Genomic DNA, 24,852 nt, shown 5'->3' on the forward strand with positions numbered 1-24,852 from the left:
TTGATACACTAATCCCATCACTGTGATGTAGCAATGTGGCTTCGGCTTTGAACTGCTCCAGTTTGTCAGTCCACCAGTCTGTGTTCCAGTCTCCAGTCCAACAACCCACCTCAGTCTGTGCGTGTTGCAGTCCCTCAAACCATTACAGGCGGTCTCCTCCAGTCCGTCCAACCATTTCATTTCCTACACCAATCCGTCAAACCGTCCCAGTTTCTCTGCAACTGCAAATGACTGGTCAGTGAACAGCCTTAAAGTATCACAAATATTTCTTGTGAAGTCCAAGAAAACGCGAGTGTTGGTTTGGACATGGTGAAGGTCAGGTTCAATGCGTCGTAAGGACCAGAATTGCCTTAGGTTACTGTGTAAATATAATTTAAAATTGGTGAAAGATACTCCCTTAATTCGTTAAATGTGCACCTCTGATAGTGCTGCTAACTATGAGTAGTTTTAGAGGTCGCAAGACAAAACTCGAAGTCAGAAGGTTAGCATGACCATGGAGTCAGGTGTACACGGAATCGGAGTACATAGTGTCAGGTGTAGATGGTGTCAGCTGTACCGTGCAAAAACTCATATTTTGGAGGCCCTTGGCTGACCTTGGCACCCAAGGTAAGGGTGTGACAAGTGTCAAGTGACAAAACAAAGATGACAGGTACTGGTGTAGGCAAAGTGTCAAGAGTTTACCCAAACACTTGAGGTAGTGGTGTTTCAATCACTGTTTCCTGTTTACTTTTGATTTGCATATTTTCATGAATATTTGTATAACTTTTTACCGAGTCCTGTATAATGAATATCCTTACATACAATAACATGTGTATAGGAAGACATTAAAATATGTGAATAAAGTAGCCTGCCGAAGCCTATTGACCCACGCCTGGTATCTGTGGATGTCTAACACTCACTCATGAACTTGTACAATCGATGCTTAAAACTTTTAAACAAGTTTTACTCACTCAAGCATGTTTTAATAACTTTTAAGCATGTCTTAAGCAAATTCCAGAAAGTTTTACTCTGTGATATTACTAACTTGCCCTTTTATTCTTCTGTCATATTTCCGTACCAATATTTCAGTTTTATTTCTAAAATATAAACTTATCCCGTTGAAACCATTATTTCGTACTGTCTCGTGTTAATATTTTTAGCACCTACTTATATCGCTTCATATATATTTGTATACTAGTTACAAAATGTTGTATTCTTAACTCTCTCCTCCTTTGAGATATCCTAGTGCCCTGGGTTAACTTGTCATCTCTCTGTGTACACATTAAAGAGAAAAACGTCTAATTTTAATACAATATGATACCATTTGGATCTGACGCAAACAAGATCAAATTGAAGGATACTATTAAAGCCTATGTGTCTTACGCTTCTAGATATTAATAACTTAATAGATGGCCACGTGTCTAACATTTAAGCGTTTCTTTCTTTGTTTCGGATTCCTAATAATCATGTCTCAGATAACTTTACTTTCCGATTTAGTAATTTAAGTGTTGTTTGAGCTGATGTCGAGTACTTTTTGTCTCTAGGCTTTGAACCTTACATTTATCACCAGTGAACGGTATATATAAATTTTATATTCATTGTGCGAGTGTATTAAAGTCTTCCTGTAACTTGAATCTAAGTCTGAATTAATTAAAAGCCCTATTTAAGTGCGACACAGTGGTTGCGAGGATCAGGTTGGGTTACCGTTACCTGTGGCAGGTGGCTACAGGTGACGGATCTCCCAATCCTGAGCACTCCAGGTGCAAACTCTGTGAGCAGGAACTGCGGCATGATCTCCCACACCACATCACTGAATGCCCAGTTATTTGACTTTTCAGACCAGTTGGCATGAGGCACCTGGAGCTTTGCAATTACTTTATTCACTCTCGTATTCTTGAAGATATCCTCACAGTGTACCCAAAATTTGCGAGTGCAGGCTACTAAACATATGGCCCTGTATGACTAACCATCCTGCGAGATGGAGACTTTTAGTATCACTGCTACCTTAGTCACTCTTGTGTTGATGATATCCTCATAATGCACCCAGGGTCTGTCAGTGCAGACTACTTATCACATGCCTCTGTATGACTAACCATCCTGTGTGATGGGGATTTTTTAACATCACGTAGCTAGCTTTTTGACACGCTGTACTTCCCTTCATATAGTCTAGGGTAGCTGCACAAATCCAGATGTACTGCATCTAAATAATTGATTTAAACGGTGAATAACCGAGAGTCCCAAAATAGTGCCCTGAGGAACTGTTGGAATGACACTATGAATGACATAGGGAATGACACTATGAATGACATAGGAAATGACACTATGAATGACATAGGAAATGACACTATGAATGACAGGAAATGACACTATGAATGACATAGGAAATGACACTATGAATGACATAGGGAATGACACTATGAATGACAGGGAATGACACTATGAATGACAGGGAATGACACTATGAATGACATAGGAAATGACACTATGAATGACATAAGGAATGACACTATGAATGACAGGGAATGACACTATGAATGACATAGGAAATGACACTATGAATGACATAGGAAATGACACTATGAATGACATAGGAAATGACACTATGAATGACATAGGAAATGACACTATGAATGACATAGGGAATGACACTATGAATGACATAGGAAATGACACTATGAATGACATAGGGAATGACACTATGAATGACAGGGAATGACACTATGAATGACATAGGAAATGACACTATGAATGACATAGGAAATGACACTATGAATGACATAGGGAATGACACTATGAATGACAGGGAATGACACTATGAATGGCATAGGGAATGACACTATGAATGACAGGGAATGACACTATGAATGGCATAGGGAATGACACTATGAATGACAGGGAATGACACTATGACACTATTCAAGCGAAAAGACTACCTCAATTCCGTGGTGGTGTTTCATAATATTTATGTAGCATGTTTAGTTCTACTGAAGGAATGTGGCGGGTTTATCACCATTCAAACCTCCTCAAGTATCACCGATGATTTTTTGACAACATATTTTTCTTTAGCTCTCATCGCTGAAGGTCATGGCACGGAGACGTTAAAGACTGAAAAAAAGGGACATGAAAAAAAAAACCGTCATAACAACACAAAACATTTATAAAAAAAAAATTTGGAAAAAACTTTAAAAAGACGAGCCCGCCGCCTGACACTCACTCACTCTTAGTATAAATTGTTATTCTGTATTTATTTTTAAGACGTATTTTGTTAAAACTGTCAACTCACTTCCCTGAAGGTCATCAGTATCATGTCACATTTATAATGATCTCATTCTCGTACATAAGAGTTCGCACAAAAAGTAGGCGCATGACGTGTTCTTACTGCGCATATTCTTCCTCCTTGTTACAGAAAAACAACATTAAGAAATCCTGAACACCTGTGTGGGTGGCAGTGACAAAGAAATATTTATACAGAATTTAAACAGTTGATAACATAATTGGTCACCGTGGCTTGATCTAACGTGCCTGTATGAGGTTTGTAACGTACCTCTGTGGCCGTCACATGATCAAAACAAGATTGACTTCACTGTAACTTCAGAACTTGTTGAAAGGTGAGCGAGTTAGCGTCTAGTCAGGTCCAAACGACAATCCGAACAGCACTTCCAAGGTCTGGTGTAGGACAACTGGTCCAGATTTTTTTAGCTGTATAGTGAAGCATAAGTCTTTTGTTATCGTTTGAGATTAACTTGCTTAGGTCTAGCATATTAACATGTCAATGTTAGTATATGGCATACTAACAAGTGCTGGAGGGACACTGCTGATATATGCGAATAGCCTAATATCCTTTCTTATGCCAATTGCCTTAAAAATAAATTAATAACATTCGAAGCCATCTTAGAATTGCTTAACTCAATAGCCTTGAGTTGAAAATAATAGCCTGGAACTATTACTTCTCCAAAACCTTAGTTCAGGAAATATATTATTTTATCAGCAGGATGATCGCGCGAGAAGGGTCCCAAGCCTATTCTTCCCTATTTTAGCGTTCAACACAACCAACAATTACTCGACACCCAAACTTGGTGTATCACACGGCCCTGGACACACCCAGGAATGACGCTGCCCAAAAGGAACACAAAACAACATTCAAGGATAAAGATTTTTAAAACCGGGAACAGTAGCCCGCCACCAGACTCTGCATCATCCAGGGTCAGCAGGACAGCCTACTCCTAACCCATCGCCCCATCCTGGTGAGAGAGTAATTATCAAAAGAAGCCGAAAGGAATGTATACCACAATCTGTGTGCTAGATATTCAGAAGCCGCCAAATGTCATTCAAAATACCAATGCGAGGGGGAGTTTAAACAACTATGGGCGAGGCTGCAAGAGATCATATCGTTCGTAGAAATACTGTCTGTTGGACGGGGCTACTATTTGTCCTATATATCACAGGTATGGGCAATATATCGCAGGTATAGGCCATATACTGCAGGTAGGGAGAGGCCCATATATCCAGAAGGGGCAACAAATCGCTGACGAGAACACCACGTAGCCTCGATAAGCCTAAGTACAGGTTTCCTGTCCACGACGATGGGAAACCATGTCACTGGAAGGGGGTAATATATCGTTGGTAGGGGCAACATATCACTTGATGGGGTAATATGGAGCCACTGTCCCTAGTCTGAAACACTTGTTGTTGATACTGTCGGGGCCACAATTACTAGAGGAGACCATAAGAGAAACAAATTGCTGGTAAAAGCCACACATCGTTGACAACGACAGCAAATCGCAGATAGTCTCCGTAAACGGCTGACCAGTGCTGGTCAGTGACCACGAGCAGCTGGTAGGGATCGTAAATCTCCATCAAGAGGCTGAAAACATCCTGCAGTGAAATGATTAGCGCCCACGGTCATTCCTCCCGCAAGCGAGGAGATCCGGGTTCGAATCCTGGGAGAGGCGAGGCGTTTGGGGTTATCCAACCCTTATTGTTCGTTCCTGTTCACTCAAGCAGGAATCGAGTGCCTGGTTGTAAGGCGACTATCAGATAGCGTTTTGCGGAAAGACGAGCAGAGTAAGATTTAGACAAGCTGTAGAAGTTGATGTAGCAGAAGCAGACGTAGCACTCGTGTACACACAAACGCTTGCATGTGAACCCAAACATTTACATACGAAACAAAAGTAAAAGAAAATAGCTAGCAGTAGGAACCAGTCGCTGGCAGAGGTACCAATCGTTGAAATGTAGTGCCAATCGCTACCAGAGGAACTCAGTCGCCGGTAGGAGTAACCAATCACTGGTAGATGATTCTGATCACTGGATGGAGATGTCTGTCATTGGCATGAGGAACCAATCGCTTGCATGCACTTATCTAGTTGTCCTTACTTAGTTCTTGGCTCTTGGGTCCCGCCTCTCAACTCCTAAACGACTGCTGTATAGGTTCCAAAGGCTATTGGGCTCTGTCATAGCTACATTTAAAGCTGTGTATGGAGTCTACCGCGGCCACTTCACTTCTTAGGGCATTCCCAGTTGTTCACTAATCTGACACTGACAAAATCTATCTACTGTTTCTGTGGCTCATTTGGGTACTTAGTTTTCGTCAATGTCCTCCTTGTTCCCTGCTAAACAGTCTATCCTTGACTGCCCTGTCTATTACCCTGAGTATTTTGTAAGTGGTAGTCATGTGTGCCTTGTTTGTTCCCTCTTTGAGTGTCCTGAAGCTTAACACATGTAGTTTTTCTTCGTAGCTCATACCTCTCAGCTCCAGATAAGGACTCCACGCTGACGCCGCATATTTCCGAATTTGTCTGACAAGTGATTTACAAGATTATGAACTACTCTTTGTTCAGAATCCTAAAGGCAGTTCTTATATTATCCAATCTTCCATTTACAGTTGATGTGATTCTTTTGATGTGGGCTTCAAGTGACAGGTTGGGGTAATATCATCCCCCAGGTCTTTTTAGGATTTCCTCTCCCATGTGACACAGTGTGGCTGGTCTCTAGTTACCCGTACCTAACTTCATTGCTTTACACTTGCTAGAGTTGAACTCTAGTAGCCAATTGAAGGACCATGCTCTTATATTGTCAAGGTCTACTTGTAGTTTCTTGCAGTCTTCCATCGTATTTATCTTCCTCGTAATTTTTGCATTCTTGGCAAACACTGCGAGGAGTGAATCTATCCCCCTCTTTTAGATCATTCACCTACGAGATCTTCATTCACTTCTCTGTTATTCTCATTGAAAGAGTCCATTCCAATTCTCGGTTTCATCATTTGTTTCCTAACAATATTGTTTCCCCTGTTGTGACTGTGAAGAAATTTGAGTTATCTTTGCTCTGGCTGCAAAGTCATTTTCAACCTGCTTTTCTGCTTCCCTTCTCACTCTGAGGTACTCATTCCTGGCTCTCTGGCATCCTCCTCTGATCTCTGCTGTTCTTTTGTTCTTGTAGATTTGCCACGCCTTCGTGCTTATGTGTCTTGCTTCATTACAGCTATAGCTAAACCGTGGATTTTCCTTGTGCCTTTCATTGTTCTCCTTCTGAAGAGGGACACGTTTGCCAGCTTCCTCCCAGTTGAGGACTTCCCTTTGAGTTCCATCTTCCATTGTATCTTTGGCAGGTGGTCTCTCGTTTCCTCGTTCTCTCCCTGCAATATGCCAACCTTCTTCTTCGTATCTTTTTCCTTCATCAATACATCCTGACGTCTACAAGATATCCAAATGCCATTACACAGTGATTGCTCATTCGTAAAGTAGGTTCGAAATAGATTTTCCTGATACTGCTCGTATATGGAACCAGTCAGTTGCACCTAGAGTCAACCATGTGGAATTAATCGCTTGTAGATCGCCACGCAATTGCTTGCGTGGCGATCCACTTGAATGTCTAACGCTTCCACGGTGAAAAATAGTATGTCGAATCAATTATTTACAAGTGGAACCAACTGTTTGCATGTGGACCCATTCACTTGGAAATGGAACCTATCGTTTGTACGTGGACAAAAAATAGTTACCCGGTGAACTAGTTACATCACTGACCTCGATAATGGCATAGCTTCACTTTTTTCTCCTTGAGCGCGATCTTGTCCACAAAAACCACCGATGAAAAACAGTCCGGGGAACGAACAAAAACCAACGCTGGTTAGCGCAAAAACTTGAGACCTTTGTCTGTCGATTTTTGCTCGGTATAGTCTTTGTAGTAGTCGATGGATATGATCAAACACCTCCTGGTTCCCTCAAGGTTTCCTCGCAACCCGTCCTCTTAAAAGTAACGTCGCTTTTCGCTTGTATGCGCGCTATGGCCAAAAGTGGACGTATTTTGAAATGAAATCGACTCACAAAAGTGACGTACTGTCCCGTTTTCTGTTTGAGTCGTCCGGCTTACTCGGAAAGGTTAGGAGAGGAAACTTTCAATTAACGTTTTTCATAAAGTTTTGAAACTTTATGAGAATTTCCTGCCCACCTAACCTACCAGAGGACCCTATTATTTTCATTTTTTTTCATTTTCAAATTACGTCCACTTTCGGCCATACGGGCAAACGACCAAAAGCGACGTTATTTTTAAGAGGACAGGTTTTCCTAGAGTACCAACTCTATCTCTTCTGGAGTGCTAGCAAGCATATACCCCCGTACATACTATCTCTTCTCACTACTTCTTCTCGGCCATCACTGTCCTTCACTGTCAAAAAGCAAGTAGTTGGGAAAAAACAATGTCACTGAACCTTTGAAGCGCAGAAAAAAGACTTGGACGTGGCGCGCGCGAGCGCACACAAACGAACACACACACACACACACACACCCACACACACGCACACACACACACACACACACACACCCACACACACGCACACACACACACACACACACACACACATATTGGGTAGCCAATAAAGCAGAAGAGATAAAAGAAAGAGTTAGTGAGGCAGACCCAGACATAGTGGCAATAGTGGAAACTAAAATAAATGGCATGATCTCGGATGCAATCTTTCCAGAGGGGTACCAGGTGATAAGAAAAGAAAGGACACAGAGACAGGGAGGAGGAGTGGCACTACTAATAAAGCGGAAATGGAAGTTTGATGAGCTGGAAAATCCGGGTACCAATGAAAGCACAAGCTTCATACATGGAACTCTGACAGTGGATGGGAAGAAGATTGTAATCTTGATACTCTACAATCCCCCACCAAACAGTAGAAGGCCCAGGCAGGAGTACGAGGACAGCAACAAGACATGTATGGATGAACTGCAGAGGGCAGCAACTTTAGCGCATAGAATGAGAGCGAAGCTGCTGGTCATGGGGGACCTAAATCACGGAGAGATAAATTGGGAAACGAGGAATCCGCATGGCGGGGAGGAGACCTGGGGAGCGAAGCTGGTAGACGTTATTGACAGGAATTTCCTAACACAGCATGTGAAAGAAGATACTAGGGAAAGAGGAGGGGATACGCCCAGCCTATTAGATCTCATTATCACTCAGAATGTAGAAGACATCGAGCAGTTGGAACATGAAATACCACTAGGAGCTAGTGACCATTGTGTCCTAGTCTTTGACTACATGATGGAGCTTAAAATTGTGACCAAAGGACAAGAGGTCCGGGAAAGGAGACTTGATTACAGAAAAGGGGACTACAGAAGGATAAGGGACTACCTGGGAGAAGTGCAGTGGGAGGAAGAACTTAGAGGAAAAACAGTGCAAGGTATGATGAACCAAGTCATATTGAAATGCAAGGAGGCTGAAGATAGATTTATTCCAACAATAAAGGAAAAAAGCAGGAGGGAATATAATAACCCATGGTTTAATAGACAGTGTCAGGAAGCAAAGGTGAGAAGCAGGAGGGAGTGGAGGAAGTACAGAAGACAAAGGACAGAGGACAACAGGATTAGATGTAACAGAGCTAGGAATGATTACATTAACATAAGACGAGTGTCGGAAAGAAATTATGAGAACGATATTGCAGTCAAAGCGAAAAAGCAACCAAAATTACTACATAGCCATATAAGAAGGAAGATGTCGGTAAATGACCAAGTGACAAGACTGAGGAAAACAGAAGGGGCATATACAGAAAGCGACAAGGAAATCTGCGAGGTACTGAATGCAAAATTCCATGGAGTGTTCACAACCGAGCCTGAGCAGCTCCCATTGTTAGAAGAGATTACCCAAGATGAAAGACTATCGGATATAGAGGTGACAGCAGAGGATGTAATGAAACAGTTGACAACACTGGATGCAAATAAAGCTGTTGGACCAGACAAAGTATCACCGTGGATACTCAAAGAGGCAGCGCAGGCTCTCAGCGTGCCTCTGGCAATGATCTTTAATGAGTCACTTATGTCGGGAGAATTGCCCAGTTGCTGGAAGGAGGCAAATGTCGTACCGATTTTCAAAAAGGGTGATAGGGAGGAGGCACTTAACTACAGACCCGTATCACTGACAAGCATCCCCTGCAAAATACTTGAAAGAATAATTAGGCTAAGACTTGTTGAGCACCTGGAGAGCATTGGGTTTGTAAACAAGCACCAACATGGGTTCTGGACAGGGAAATCATGCCTAACAAACCTTTTAGAATTCTATGATAAAGTAACAAGGATAAGGCAGGACAGAGAAGGCTGGGCAGACTGCATATTTCTTGACTGCCAAAAGGCCTTTGATACGGTACCGCACATGAGACTGCTATACAAACTTGAGAGGCAGGCAGGAGTAAGCGGAAAGGCCCTAGTATGGGTGAAGAACTACCTAACAGGAAGGAGCCAGAGGGTAATGGTAAGGGGCGAAAAGTCGGACTGGCGAACAGTAACAAGTGGAGTACCTCAAGGATCGGTGCTGGGACCAATCCTCTTTCTAATTTACGTAAATGATATGTTTACAGGAGTGGAATCATACATGTCAATGTTTGCAGATGACGCAAAATTAATGAGAAGAGTTTGTGACAGACGAGGATTGTAGGATCCTCCAAGAGGACTTAAACAGGCTGCAGAGATGGTCAGGGAAATGGCTACTGGAGTTTAACACCAGTAAATGTAAAGTTATGGAAATGGGATCAGGTGACAGGAGACCAAAGGGACAGTACACAATGAAGGGGAACAGCCTACCTGTAACGATTCGAGAAAGAGACCTGGGAGTGGATGTGACACCTAATCTAACTCCTGAGGCACATATAAATAGGATAACGATAGCAGCGTACTCTACCACTGGCGAAATTAGAACTTCATTCAGAAACCTAAATGAGGAAGCTTTTAGGGCGCTTTACACTGCCTACGTGAGACCCGTCTTAGAGTATGCCGCGCCATCATGGAGCCCCCACCTGAAGAAACACATAAAGAAACTGGAGAAGGTTCAGAGGTTTGCGACGAGGCTTGTCCAGAGCTACGAGGGATGGGATATGAAGAGCGGCTGAAGGAACTGAACCTTACGACACTAGAGAAAAGAAGGGAGAGAGGGATATGATAGGGACATATAAAATACTCAGGGGGAATTGACAAAGTGGAAATAGATGAAATGTTCACACGTAATAATAACAGAACGAGGGGGACATGGGTGGAAACTGGAAACTCAGATGAGTCACAGAGATGTTAGGAAGTTTTCTTTTAGCGTGAGAGTAGTAGAAAATGGAATGCACTTGGGGAACAGGTTGTGGAAGCAAATACTATTCATACTTTTAAAACTAGGTATGATAGGGAAATGGGACAGGAGTCATTGCTGTAAACAACCGATAGCTAGAAAGGCGGGATCCAAGAGTCAATGCTCGATCCTGCAAGCACATATAGGTGAGTACACACACACACACACACAACACACACACACACTCACACACACGTGGTGTTGGTGACTGTGTTGTGACGCCTGTGCACACCTCACTCAAGCCTATATCCTACCCTCTCTCCCTCTCCTTCCCTCCCTCCACCTCTCCTTCCCTCCCTCCCTTCACTTATCCTTCCCTAAATTCCCGTCCTTGACCAGATATGTTTTGAATAACATTATCTTGAAGGTTGTCGAGTGTTATGTACTCAACTACTGGCGAATACAACTCTTGATGAGTAAAACAAACACACACGTGAATCTCTTTATAGAGGACGTCGTCGCCTGTGTGTGAAACCCACTCCTTAAGAAACAACACAAGATTCGGAAAGGTCACGAGAAATGCAGTCTAAATCTGTTACTCTTCCCGGTGGCTTAGCATTATTCGTAAACATTTTAATCATTCATTTTGTCGGGGACAGGAAGCCTGTGTGTATGTACTTAAGGCTTGTATCGACGTTTACACCACCTCCCCCTCCCCCCCCCCCCGCACCTCCATCCCGCCTCTCAAGGTCGAACTATTGACCCTCTCCAGGATGCAACCCCACAACAGTTGACTAACTTTTCTGGTAATCTATTACTGCAAGGTGAACAGAGGCATGAGGAGAACGGAAACGTGCCCAATCAATCTTGTTCTACTTTACAATCGACGAACCCGGGAACTCCAATTATAAGTTGAGAACTAAGTCGACTGCAAATGATAAGGAGGAACATTTGTAGAACATGTCAAAATAACGGGGGCTGGAAATGTATGCACTAATCTGATAATGAAGAGAGTGAGGACCTTCTGGTCCGTCGTGGACCATTATCACGGCGTGCAATGGTCCTGGACGGACCGAAATGTCCTCATTCCTGTTATTCCCTTTGTTTCCATGTGTGTGGGATGGGAGCCGGATCTCATCTGTACATACATGGCCAGTACAAGGTCCATGTTCACCTAGTTCCCTCCTGTCACATGTGTCATCCACGGTGTGTGTCATCCACGGTGTGTTTCATCCACGGTGTGTGTCATCCACGGTGTGTGTCATCCACGGTGTGTTTCATCCACGGTGTGTGTCATCCACGGTGTGTTTCATCCACGGTGTGTTTCATCCATGGTGTGTTTCATCCACGGTGTGTTTCATCCATGGTGTGTTTCATCCACGGTGTGTTTCATCCACGGTGTGTTTCATCCACGGTGTGTTTCATCCACGGTGTGTTTCATCCACGGTGTGTTTCATCCACGGTGTGTTTCATCCACGGTGTGTTTCATCCACGGTGTGTTTCATCCACGGTGTGTTTCATCCACGGTGTGTTTCATCCACGGTGTGTTTCATCCACGGTGTGTTTCATCCACGGTGTGTTTCATCCACGGTGTGTTTCATCCACGGTGTGTTTCATCCACAGTGTGTTTCATCCACGGTGTGTTTCATCCACGGTGTGTTTCATCCACGGTGTGTTTCATCCACGGTGTGTTTCATCCACGGTGTGTTTCATCCACAGTGTGTTTCATCCACGGTGTGTTTCATCCACGGTGTGTTTCATCCACGGTGTGTTTCATCCACAGTGTGTTTCATCCACGGTGGTGTTTCATCCACGGTGTGTTTCATCCACGGTGTGTTTCATCCACGGTGTGTTTCATCCACAGTGTGTTCATCCACGGTGTGTTTCATCCACGGTGTTGTTTCATCCACGGTGTGTTTCATCCACGGTGTGTTTCATCCACGGTGTGTTTCATCCACGGTGTGTTTCATCCACGGTGTGTGTCATCCACGGTGTGTTTCATCCACGGTGTGTGTCATCCACGGTGTGTGTCATCCACGGTGTGTGTCATCCACGGTGTGTTTCATCCACGGTGTGTTTCATCCACGGTGTGTGTCATCCATGGCGTATTTTAACCGCAAAAAACAGTCTCTTGTGCGGGAGACTATCAAATCTCCTTTTATAGCTCCTAATAGACGCAATCTGCCCAACCTTACCTAATGAAGCACCTCTGACGGCCCCTTCACACTGTGGAACCTTCCTTATAAATCAAAATACAAAGAAAACAGTCATCTGGATTACATACTATCCAAGTTCTTGTCTACGAGTTTCTTGCCGGCACTGGTCAAAATTATTGTCTGCCTGGATCTCTGAAGCTCTTGTGTTTACAGCCCCTGGGTTGTCTTGTGTTAATTAGCTGACGTTTGAGTGTTGTTACATCAGCGTGTGTAAGGTCTCACCTGTTTGGTAAGGCCTTACACATACTCTCATGTGTGTGAGTGTACATAGTGTAGTCTGGTAAAGGTAGGCTCCATAGAGACTCGTTGAGAAAGATTTAACGGATAGTCACTCACTAATCAGGAAGGGAAGGGAACTATGATGAGAAAGTACAAAGCCATTACGACTATTTAGCACTGGGATAAGGATTAGGGATGGGACGGGGGGTGGGGGGGGATAGGAATGATGCCCAACCACTTGGACGGTCGGGGATTGAACGCCGACCAGGAGCTTCAGGGGTAGAAATAAGAATAGTAGGCTATGAAGGCCATCTGTATATTCCCCTCTACGCCGCCATAGGGACGTGTACTCACTTGAAGGACTCGTAGAGGACCGCGGAGCCGAGGGAGGCCAGGTTATCGTTGAGGCGCCCCACCTGCTTCCCCCTCAGGAGGCCGTACACGTGTTCCAGCACCACCGTCACCACGAACCACGGGATCGCCTGCAAGCACACGTGACACACACCTGCTCAGTCCAGCGCGGCAAGGAGGAAGATATCATGGTGGTGGTGGTTCACCAGGTGTTTCACTGGTGGTGTACCGGGTGTTTCAGTGGTGGTGTACCGGGTGTTTCAGTGGTGGTGTACCGGGTGTTTCACTGGTGGTGTACCGGGTGTTTCACTGGTGGTGTACCGGGTGTTTCACTGGTGGTGTACCGGGTGTTTCAGTGGTGGTGTACCGGGTGTTTCACTGGTGTTCCATAGGGGGCTCTACCATGCACCTACATGCTTGTGTCAGTGCTGCCTGTATAGTGCAGTACTGTGCTGCTACGGTGTATACCGTGCTGCTACGGTGTAAACTATTCTGCTACGGTGTATGCTGTGCTGCTTCGGTGTATACTGTGCTGCTACGGTGTATACTGTGCTGCTACGGTGTATACTGTGCTGCTACAGTGTATACTGTGCTGCTACGGTGTATACCGTGCTGCTACGGTGTATACTGTGCTGCTACGGTGTATACCGTGCTGCTACGGTGTATACTGTGCTGCTACGGTGTATACCGTGCTGCTACGGTGTATACCGTGCTGCTACGGTGTATAGTGTACTGCTACGGTGTATAGTGTGCTGCTACGGTGTATACTGTGCTGCTACAGTGTATACCGTGCTGCTACGGTGTATACTGTGCTGCTACGGTGTATACTGTAGCAGCACAGTATACACGTAGCAGCACACTATACACCGTAGCAGTACACTATACACCGTAGCAGCACGGTATACACCGTAGCAGCACGGTATACACCGTAGCAGCACAGTATACACCGTAGCAGCACGGTATACACCGTAGCAGCACAGTATACACCGTAGCAGCACGGTATACACCGTAGCAGCACAGTATACACTGTAGCAGCACAGTATACACCGTAGCAGCACAGTATACACCGTAGCAGCACAGTATACACCGAAGCAGCACAGCATACACCGTAGCAGAATAGTTTACACCGTAGCAGCACGGTATACACCGTAGCAGCACAGTACTGCACTATACAGGCAGCACTGACACAAGCATGTAGGTGCATGGTAGAGCCCCTATGGAACACCAGTGAAACACCCGGTACACCACCACTGAAACACCCGGTACACCACCAGTGAAACACCCGGTACACCACCAGTGAAACACCCGGTACACCACCAGTGAAACACCCGGTACACCACCACTGAAACACCCGGTACACCACCACTGAAACACCCGGTACACCACCAGTGAAACACCTGGTGAACCACCACCACCATGATATCTTCCTCCTTGCCGCGCTGGACTGAGCAGGTGTGTGTCACGTGTGCTTGCAGGCGATCCCGTGGTTCGTGGTGACGGTGGTGCTGGAACACGTGTACGGCCTCCTGAGGGGGAAGCAGGTGGGGCGCCTCAACGATAACCTGGCTCCCTCGGCTCCGCGGTCCTCTACGAGTCCTTCAAGTGAGTACACGTCCCTATGGCGGCGTAGAGGGGAATATACAGATGGCCTTCATAGCCTACTATTCTTATTTCTACCCCTGAAGCTCCTGGTCGGCGTTCAATCCCCGACCGTCCAAGTGGTTGGGCATCATTCCTATCCCCCCCACCCCCCGTCCCATCCCTAATCCTTATCCCAGTGCTAAATAGTCGTAATGGCTTTGTACTTTCTCATCATAGTTCCCTTCCCTTCCTGATTAGTGAGTGACTATCCGTTAAATCTTTCTCAACGAGTCTCTATGGAGCCTACCTTTACCAGACTACACTATGTACACTCACACACATGAGAGTATGTGTAAGGCCTTACCAAACAGGTGAGACCTTACACACGCTGATGTAACAACACTCAAACGTCAGCTAATTAACACAAGACAACCCAGGGGCTGTAAACACAAGAGCTTCAGAGATCCAGGCAGACAATAATTTTGACCAGTGCCGGCAAGAAACTCGTAGACAAGAACTTGGATAGTATGTAATCCAGATGACTGTTTTCTTTGTATTTTGATTTATAAGGAAGGTTCCACAGTGTGAAGGGGCCGTCAGAGGTGCTTCATTAAGGTAAGGTTGGGCAGATTGCGTCTATTAGGAGCTATAAAAGAGATTTGATAGTCTCCCGCACAAGAGACTGTTTTTGCGGTTAAAATACGCCATGGATGACACACACCGTGGATGAAACACACCGTGGATGAAACACACCGTGGATGACACACACCGTGGATGACACACACCGTGGATGACACACACCGTGGATGAAACACACCGTGGATGACACACACCGTGGATGAAACACACCGTGGATGAAACACACCGTGGATGAAACACACCGTGGATGAAACACACCGTGGATGAAACACACCGTGGATGAAACACACCGTGGATGAAACACACTGTGGATGAAACACACCGTGGATGAAACACACGTGGATGAAACACACCGTGGATGAAACCACCGTGGATGAAACACACTGTGGATGAAACACACCGTGGATGAAACACACCGTGGATGAAACACACCGTGGATGAAACACACTGTGGATGAAACACACCGTGGATGAAACACACCGTGGATGAAACACACCGTGGATGAAACACACCGTGGATGAAACACACCGTGGATGAAACACACTGTGGATGAAACACACCGTGGATGAAACACACCGTGGATGAAACACACCGTGGATGAAACACACCGTGGATGAAACACACGTGGATGAAACACACCGTGGATGAAACACACCGTGGATGAAACACACCGTGGATGAAACACACCGTGGATGAAACACACCGTGGATGAAACAACCGTGGATGAAACACACCGTGGATGAAACACACCGTGGATGAAACACACCGTGGATGAAACACACCGTGGATGAAACACACCATGGATGAAACACACCGTGGATGAAACACACCATGGATGAAACACACCGTGGATGAAACACACCGTGGATGACACACACCGTGGATGAAACACACCGTGGATGACACACACCGTGGATGACACACACGTGGATGAAACACACCGTGGATGACACACACCGTGGATGACACATGTGACAGGAGGGAACTAGGTGAACATGGACCTTGTACTGGCCATGTATGTACAGATGAGATCCGGCTCCCATCCCACACACATGGAAACAAAGGGAATAACAGGAATGAGGACATTTCGGTCCGTCCAGGACCATTGCACGCCGTGATAATGGTCCACGACGGACCAGAAGGTCCTCACTCTCTTCATTATCAGATTAGTGCATACATTTCCAGCCCCCGTTATTTTGACATGTTCTACAAATGTTCCTCCTTATCATTTGCAGTCGACTTAGTTCTCAACTTATAATTGGAGTTCCCGGGTTCGTCGATTGTAAAGTAGAACAAGATTGATTGGGCACGTTTCCGTTCTCCTCATGCCTCTGTTCACCTTGCAGTAAATAGATTACCAGAAAAGTTAGTCAACTGTTGTGGGGTTGCATCCTGGAGAGGGTCAATAGTTCGACCTTGAGAGGCGGGATGGAGGTGCGGGGGGGGGGAGGGGAGGTGGTGTAAACGTCGATACAAGCCTTAAGTACATACACACAGGCTTCCTGTCCCCGACAAAATGAATGATTAAAATGTTTACGAATAATGCTAAGCCACCGGGAAGAGTAACAGATTTAGACTGCATTTCTCGTGACCTTTCCGAATCTTTGTTGTTTCTTAAGGAGTGGGTTTCACACACAGGCGACGACGTCCTCTATAAAGAGATTCACGTGTGTGTTTGTTTACTCATCAAGAGTTGTATTCGCCAGTAGTTGAGTACATAACACTCGACAACCTTCAAGATAATGTTATTCAAAACATATCTGGTCAAGGACGGGAATTTAGGGAAGGATAAGTGAAGGGAGGGAGGGAAGGAGAGGTGGAGGGAGGGAAGGAGAGGGAGAGAGGGTAGGATATAGGCTTGAGTGAGGTGTGCACAGGCGTCACAACACAGTCACCAACACCACGTGTGTGTGAGTGTGTGTGTGTGTGTGTGTGTGTGTGTGTGTGTACTCACCTATATGTGCTTGCAGGATCGAGCATTGACTCTTGGATCCCGCCTTTCTAGCTATCGGTTGTTTACAGCAATGACTCCTGTCCCATTTCCCTATCATACCTAGTTTTAAAAGTATGAATAGTATTTGCTTCCACAACCTGTTCCCCAAGTGCATTCCATTTTTCTACTACTCTCACGCTAAAAGAAAACTTCCTAACATCTCTGTGACTCATCTGAGTTTCCAGTTTCCACCCATGTCCCCTCGTTCTGTTATTATTACGTGTGAACATTTCATCTATTTCCACTTTGTCAATTCCCCTGAGTATTTTATATGTCCCTATCATATCTCCTCTCTCCCTTTTTTCTCTAGTGTCGTAAGGTTCAGTTCCTTCAGCCGCTCTTCATATCCCATCCCTCGTAGCTCTGGGACAAGCCTCGTCGCAAACCTCTGAACCTTCTCCAGTTTCTTTATGTGTTTCTTCAGGTGGGGGCTCCATGATGGCGCGGCATACTCTAAGACGGGTCTCACGTAGGCAGTGTAAAGCGCCCTAAAAGCTTCCTCATTTAGGTTTCTGAATGAAGTTCTAATTTTCGCCAGTGTAGAGTACGCTGCTATCGTTATCCTATTTATATGTGCCTCAGGAGTTAGATTAGGTGTCACATCCACTCCCAGGTCTCTTTCTCGAATCGTTACAGGTAGGCTGTTCCCCTTCATTGTGTACTGTCCCTTTGGTCTCCTGTCACCTGATCCCATTTCCATAACTTTACATTTACTGGTGTTAAACTCCAGTAGCCATTTCCCTGACCATCTCTGCAGCCTGTTTAAGTCCTCTTGGAGGATCCTACAATCCTCGTCTGTCACAACTTCTCATTAATTTTGCGTCATCTGCAAACATTGACATGTATGATTCCACTCCTGTAAACATATCATTTACGTAAATTAGAAAGAGGATTGGTCCCAGCACCGATCCTTGAGGTACTCCACTTGTTACTGTTCGCCAGTCCGACTTTTCGCCCCTTACCATTACCCTCTGGCTCCTTCCTGTTAGGTAGTTCTTCACCCATACTAGGGCCTTTCCGCTTACTCCTGCCTGCCTCTCAAGTTTGTATAGCAGTCTCATGTGCGGTACCGTATCAAAGGCCTTTTGGCAGTCAAGAAATATGCAGTCTGCCCAGCCTTCTCTGTCCTGCCTTATCCTTGTTACTTTATCATAGAATTCTAAAAGGTTGTTAGGCATGATTTCCCTGTCCAGAACCCATGTTGGTGCTTGTTTACAAACCCAATGCTCTCCAGGTGCTCAACAAGTCTTAGCCTAATTATTCTTTCAAGTATTTTGCAGGGGATGCTTGTCAGTGATACGGGTCTGTAGTTAAGTGCCTCCTCCCTATCACCCTTTTTGAAAATCGGTACGACATTTGCCTCCTTCCAGCAACTGGGCAATTTCCCGACATAAGTGACTCATTAAAGATCATTGCCAGAGGCACGCTGAGAGCCTGCGCTGCCTCTTTGAGTATCCACGGTGATACTTTGTCTGGTCCAACAGCTTTATTTGCATCCAGTGTTGTCAACTGTTTCATTACATCCTCTGCTGTCACCTCTATATCCGATAGTCTTTCATCTTGGGTAATCTCTTCTAACAATGGGAGCTGCTCAGGCTCGGTTGTGAACACTCCATGGAATTTTGCATTCAGTACCTCGCAGATTTCCTTGTCGCTTTCTGTATATGCCCCTTCTGTTTTCCTCAGTCTTGTCACTTGGTCATTTACCGACATCTTCCTTCTTATATGGCTATGTAGTAATTTTGGTTGCTTTTTCGCTTTGACTGCAATATCGTTCTCATAATTTCTTTCCGACACTCGTCTTATGTTAATGTAATCATTCCTAGCTCTGTTACATCTAATCCTGTTGTCCTCTGTCCTTTGTCTTCTGTACTTCCTCCACTCCCTCCTGCTTCTCACCTTTGCTTCCTGACACTGTCTATTAAACCATGGGTTATTATATTCCCTCCTGCTTTTTTCCTTTATTGTTGGAATAAATCTATCTTCAGCCTCCTTGCATTTCAATATGACTTGGTTCATCATACCTTGCACTGTTTTTCCTCTAAGTTCTTCCTCCCACTGCACTTCTCCCAGGTAGTCCCTTATCCTTCTGTAGTCCCCTTTTCTGTAATCAAGTCTCCTTTCCCGGACCTCTTGTCCTTTGGTCACAATTTTAAGCTCCATCATGTAGTCAAAGACTAGGACACAATGGTCACTAGCTCCTAGTGGTATTTCATGTTCCAACTGCTCGATGTCTTCTACATTCTGAGTGATAATGAGATCTAATAGGCTGGGCGTATCCCCTCCTCTTTCCCTAGTATCTTCTTTCACATGCTGTGTTAGGAAATTCCTGTCAATAACGTCTACCAGCTTCGCTCCCCAGGTCTCCTCCCCGCCATGCGGATTCCTCGTTTCCCAATTTATCTCTCCGTGATTTAGGTCCCCCATGACCAGCAGCTTCGCTCTCATTCTATGCGCTAAAGTTGCTGCCCTCTGCAGTTCATCCATACATGTCTTGTTGCTGTCCTCGTACTCCTGCCTGGGCCTTCTACTGTTTGGTGGGGGATTGTAGAGTATCAAGATTACAATCTTCTTCCCATCCACTGTCAGAGTTCCATGTATGAAGCTTGTGCTTTCATTGGTACCCGGATTTCCAGCTCATCAAACTTCCATTTTCGCTTTATTAGTAGTGCCACTCCTCCTCCCTGTCTCTGTGTCCTTTCTTTTCTTATCACCTGGTACCCCTCTGGAAAGATTGCATCCGAGATCATGCCATTTATTTTAGTTTCCACTATTGCCCCTATGTCTGGGTCTGCCTCACTAACTCTTTCTTTTATCTCTTCTGCTTTATTGGCTACCCAATATGTGTGTGTGTGTGTGTGTGTGTGTGTGCGTGTGTGTGGGTGTGTGTGTGGTGTGTGTGTGGTGTGCGTGTGTGTGGGTGTGTGTGTGTGTGTGTGTGTTCGTTTGTGTGCGCTCGCGCGCGCCACGTCCAAGTCCTTTTTCTGCCGCTTCAAGGTTCAGTGACATTGTTTTTTCCCAACTACTTGCTTTTTGACAGTGAAGGACAGTGATGGCCGAGAAGAAGTAGTGAGAAGAGATAGTATGTACGGGGGTATATGCTTGCTAGCACTCCAGAAGAGATAGAGTTGGTACTCTAGGAAACCTGTCCTCTTAAAAAATAACGTCGCTTTTGGTCGTTTGCCCGTATGGCCGAAAGTGGACGTAATTTGAAAATGAAAAAACATGAAAATAATAGGTCCTCTGGTAGGTTAGGTGGGCAGGAAATTCTCATAAAGTTTCAAAACCTTTATGAAAAACGTTAATTGAAAGTTTCCTCTCCTAACCTTTCCGAGTAAGCCGGACGACTCAAACAGAAAACGGGACAGTACGTCACTTTTGTGAGTCGATTTCATTTCAAAATACGTCCACTTTTGGCCATAGCGCGCATACAAGCGAAAAGCGACGTTACTTTTAAGAGGACGGGTTGCGAGGAAACCTTGAGGGAACCAGGAGGTGTTTGATCATATCCATCGACTACTACAAAGACTATACCGAGCAAAAATCGACAGACAAAGGTCTCAAGTTTTTGCGCTAACCAGCGTTGGTTTTGTTCGTTCCCCCGGACTGTTTTTCATCGGTGGTTTTTGTGGACAAGATCGCGCTCAAGGAGAAAAAAGTGAAGCTATGCCATTATCGAGGTCAGTGATGTAACTAGTTCACCGGGTAACTATTTTTTGTCCACGTACAAACGATAGGTTCCATTTCCAAGTGAATGGGTCCACATGCAAACAGTTGGTTCCACTTGTAAATAATTGATTCGACATACTATTTTTCACCGTGGAAGCGTTAGACATTCAAGTGGATCGCCACGCAAGCAATTGCGTGGCGATCTACAAGCGATTAATTCACATGGTTGACTCTAGGTGCAACTGACTGGTTCCATATACGAGCAGTATCAGGAAAATCTATTCGAACCTACTTTACGAATGAGCAATCACTGTGTAATGGCATTTGGATATCTGTAGACGTCAGGATGTATTGATGAAGGAAAAAGATACGAAGAAGAAGGTTGGCATATTGCAGGGAGAGAACGAGGAAACGAGAGACCACCTGCCAAAGATACAATGGAAGATGGAACTCAAAGGGAAGTCCTCAACTGGGAGGAAGCTGGCAAACGTGTCCCTCTTCAGAAGGAGAACAATGAAAGGCACAAGGAAAATCCACGGTTTAGCTATAGCTGTAATGAAGCAAGACACATAAGCACGAAGGCGTGGGCAAATCTACAAGAACAAAAGAACAGCAGAGATCAGAGGAGGATGCCAGAGAGCCAGGAATGAGTACCTCAGAGTGAGAAGGGAGCAGAAAAGCAGGTTGAAAATGACTTTGCAGCCAGAGCAAAGATAACTCAAATTTCTTCACAGTCACACACAGGGGAAACAATATTGTTAGGAAACAAATGATGAAAACCGAGAATTGGAATGGACTCTTTCAATGAGAATAACAGAGAAGTGAATGAAGATCTCGTAGGTGAATGATCTAAAAGAGGGGGATAGATTCACTCCTCGCAGTGTTTGCCAGAATGCAAAAATTACGAGGAAGATAAATACGATGGAAGACTGCAAGAAACTACAAGTAGACCTTGACAATATAAGAGCATGGTCCTTCAATTGGCTACTAGAGTTCACTCTAGCAAGTGTAAAGCAATGAAGTTAGGTACGGGTAACTAGAGACCAGCCACACTGTGTCACATGGGAGAGGAAATCCTAAAAAGACCTGGGGGATGATATTACCCCAACCTGTCACTTGAAGCCCACATCAAAAGAATCACATCAACTGTAAATGGAAGATTGGATAATATAAGAACTGCCTTTAGGATTCTGAACAAAGAGTAGTTCATAATCTTGTAAATCAATTGTCAGACAAAATTCGGAAATATGCGGCGTCAGCGTGGAGTCCTTATCTGGAGCTGAGAGGTATGAGCTACGAAGAAAAACTACATGTGTTAAGCTTCAGGACACTCAAAGAGGGAACAAACAAGGCACACATGACTACCACTTACAAAATACTCAGGGTAATAGACAGGGCAGTCAAGGATAGACTGTTTAGCAGGGAACAAGGAGGACATTGACGAAACTAAGTACCCAAATGAGCCACAGAAACAGTAGATAGATTTTGTCAGTGTCAGATTAGTGAACAACTGGGAATGCCCTAAGAAGTGAAGTGGCCGCGGTAGACTCCATACACAGCTTTAAATGTAGCTATGACAGAGCCCAATAGCCTTTGGAACCTATACAGCAGTCGTTTAGGAGTTGAGAGGCGGGACCCAAGAGCCAAGAACTAAGTAAGGACAACTAGATAAGTGCATGCAAGCGATTGGTTCCTCATGCCAATGACAGACATCTCCATCCAGTGATCAGAATCATCTACCAGTGATTGGTTACTCCTACCGGCGACTGAGTTCCTCTGGTAGCGATTGGCACTACATTTCAACGATTGGTACCTCTGCCAGCGACTGGTTTCCTACTGCTAGCTATTTTCTTTTACTTTTGTTTCGTATGTAAATGTTTGGGTTCACATGCAAGCGTTTGTGTGTACACGAGTGCTACGTCTGCTTCTGCTACATCAACTTCTACAGCTTGTCTAAATCTTACTCTGCTCGTCTTTCCGCAAACGCTATCTGATAGTCGCCTTACAACCAGGCACTCGATTCCTGCTTGAGTGAACAGGAACGAACAATAAGGGTTGGATAACCCCAAACGCCTCGCCTCTCCCAGGATTCGAACCCGGATCTCCTCGCTTGCGGGAGGAATGACCGTGGGCGCTAATCATTTCACTGCAGGATGTTTCAGCCTCTTGATGGAGATTTTACGATCCCTACCAGCTGCTCGTGGTCACTGACCAGCACTGGTCAGCCGTTTACGGAGACTATCTGCGATTTGCTGTCGTTGTCAACGATGTGTGGCTTTTACCAGCAATTTGTTTCTCTTATGGTCTCCTCTAGTAATTGTGGCCCCGACAGTATCAACAACAAGTGTTTCAGACTAGGGACAGTGGCTCCATATTACCCCATCAAGTGATATGTTGCCCCTACCAACGATATATTACCCCCTTCCAGTGACATGGTTTCCCATCGTCGTGGACAGGAAACCTGTACTTAGGCTTATCGAGGCTACGTGGTGTTCTCGTCAGCGATTTGTTGCCCCTTCTGGATATATGGGCCTCTCCCTACCTGCAGTATATGGCCTATACCTGCGATATATTGCCCATACCTGTGATATATAGGACAAATAGTAGCCCCGTCCAACAGACAGTATTTCTACGAACGATATGATCTCTTGCAGCCTCGCCCATAGTTGTTTAAACTCCCCCTCGCATTGGTATTTTGAATGACATTTGGCGGCTTCTGAATATCTAGCACACAGATTGTGGTATACATTCCTTTCGGCTTCTTTTGATAATTACTCTCTCACCAGGATGGGGCGATGGGTTAGGAGTAGGCTGTCCTGCTGACCCTGGATGATGCAGAGTCTGGTGGCGGGCTACTGTTCCCGGTTTTAAAAATCTTTATCCTTGAATGTTGTTTTGTGTTCCTTTTGGGCAGCGTCATTCCTGGGTGTGTCCCAGGGCCGTGTGATACACCAAGTTTGGGTGTCGAGTAATTGTTGGTTGTGTTGAACGCTAAAATAGGGAAGAATAGGCTTGGGACCCTTCTCGCGCGATCATCCTGCTGATAAAATAATATATTTCCTGAACTAAGGTTTTGGAGAAGTAATAGTTCCAGGCTATTATTTTCAACTCAAGGCTATTGAGTTAAGCAATTCTAAGATGGCTTCGAATGTTATTAATTTATTTTTAAGGCAATTGGCATAAGAAAGGATATTAGGCTATTCGCATATATCAGCAGTGTCCCTCCAGCACTTGTTAGTATGCCATATACTAACATTGACATGTTAATATGCTAGACCTAAGCAAGTTAATCTCAAACGATAACAAAAGACTTATGCTTCACTATACAGCTAAAAAAATCTGGACCAGTTGTCCTACACCAGACCTTGGAAGTGCTGTTCGGATTGTCGTTTGGACCTGACTAGACGCTAACTCGCTCACCTTTCAACAAGTTCTGAAGTTACAGTGAAGTCAATCTTGTTTTGATCATGTGACGGCCACAGAGGTACGTTACAAACCTCATACAGGCACGTTAGATCAAGCCACGGTGACCAATTATGTTATCAACTGTTTAAATTCTGTATAAATATTTCTTTGTCACTGCCACCCACACAGGTGTTCAGGATTTCTTAATGTTGTTTTTCTGTAACAAGGAGGAAGAATATGCGCAGTAAGAACACGTCATGGCGC

At 44.9% G+C, this 24,852-nt stretch overlaps 2 protein-coding genes across 2 annotated transcripts in view; one reads left to right on the top strand and one right to left on the bottom strand.

Annotated features, from left to right (window-relative positions):
* LOC138354098 (alkylglycerol monooxygenase-like) overlaps nucleotides 1-13,428 on the bottom strand; it is a 30,640-nt gene extending 17,212 nt beyond the window's left edge. The window contains exon 1 of the mRNA XM_069307925.1: nucleotides 13,305-13,428. The gene's annotated coding sequence lies outside the window, so the exon portion shown is untranslated. The remainder of the gene's footprint in view (nucleotides 1-13,304) is intronic.
* A 1,346-nt stretch (nucleotides 13,429-14,774) lies between these two features.
* The window catches only part of LOC123753958 (alkylglycerol monooxygenase), a 39,317-nt gene continuing 29,239 nt past the window's right edge, over nucleotides 14,775-24,852 (top strand). The window contains exon 1 of the mRNA XM_069307938.1: nucleotides 14,775-14,903. The gene's annotated coding sequence lies outside the window, so the exon portion shown is untranslated. The remainder of the gene's footprint in view (nucleotides 14,904-24,852) is intronic.

This window comes from Procambarus clarkii, chromosome 6 (assembly GCF_040958095.1).
Source record: "Procambarus clarkii isolate CNS0578487 chromosome 6, FALCON_Pclarkii_2.0, whole genome shotgun sequence".
NCBI classification, from domain to species: domain Eukaryota; kingdom Metazoa; phylum Arthropoda; class Malacostraca; order Decapoda; family Cambaridae; genus Procambarus; species Procambarus clarkii.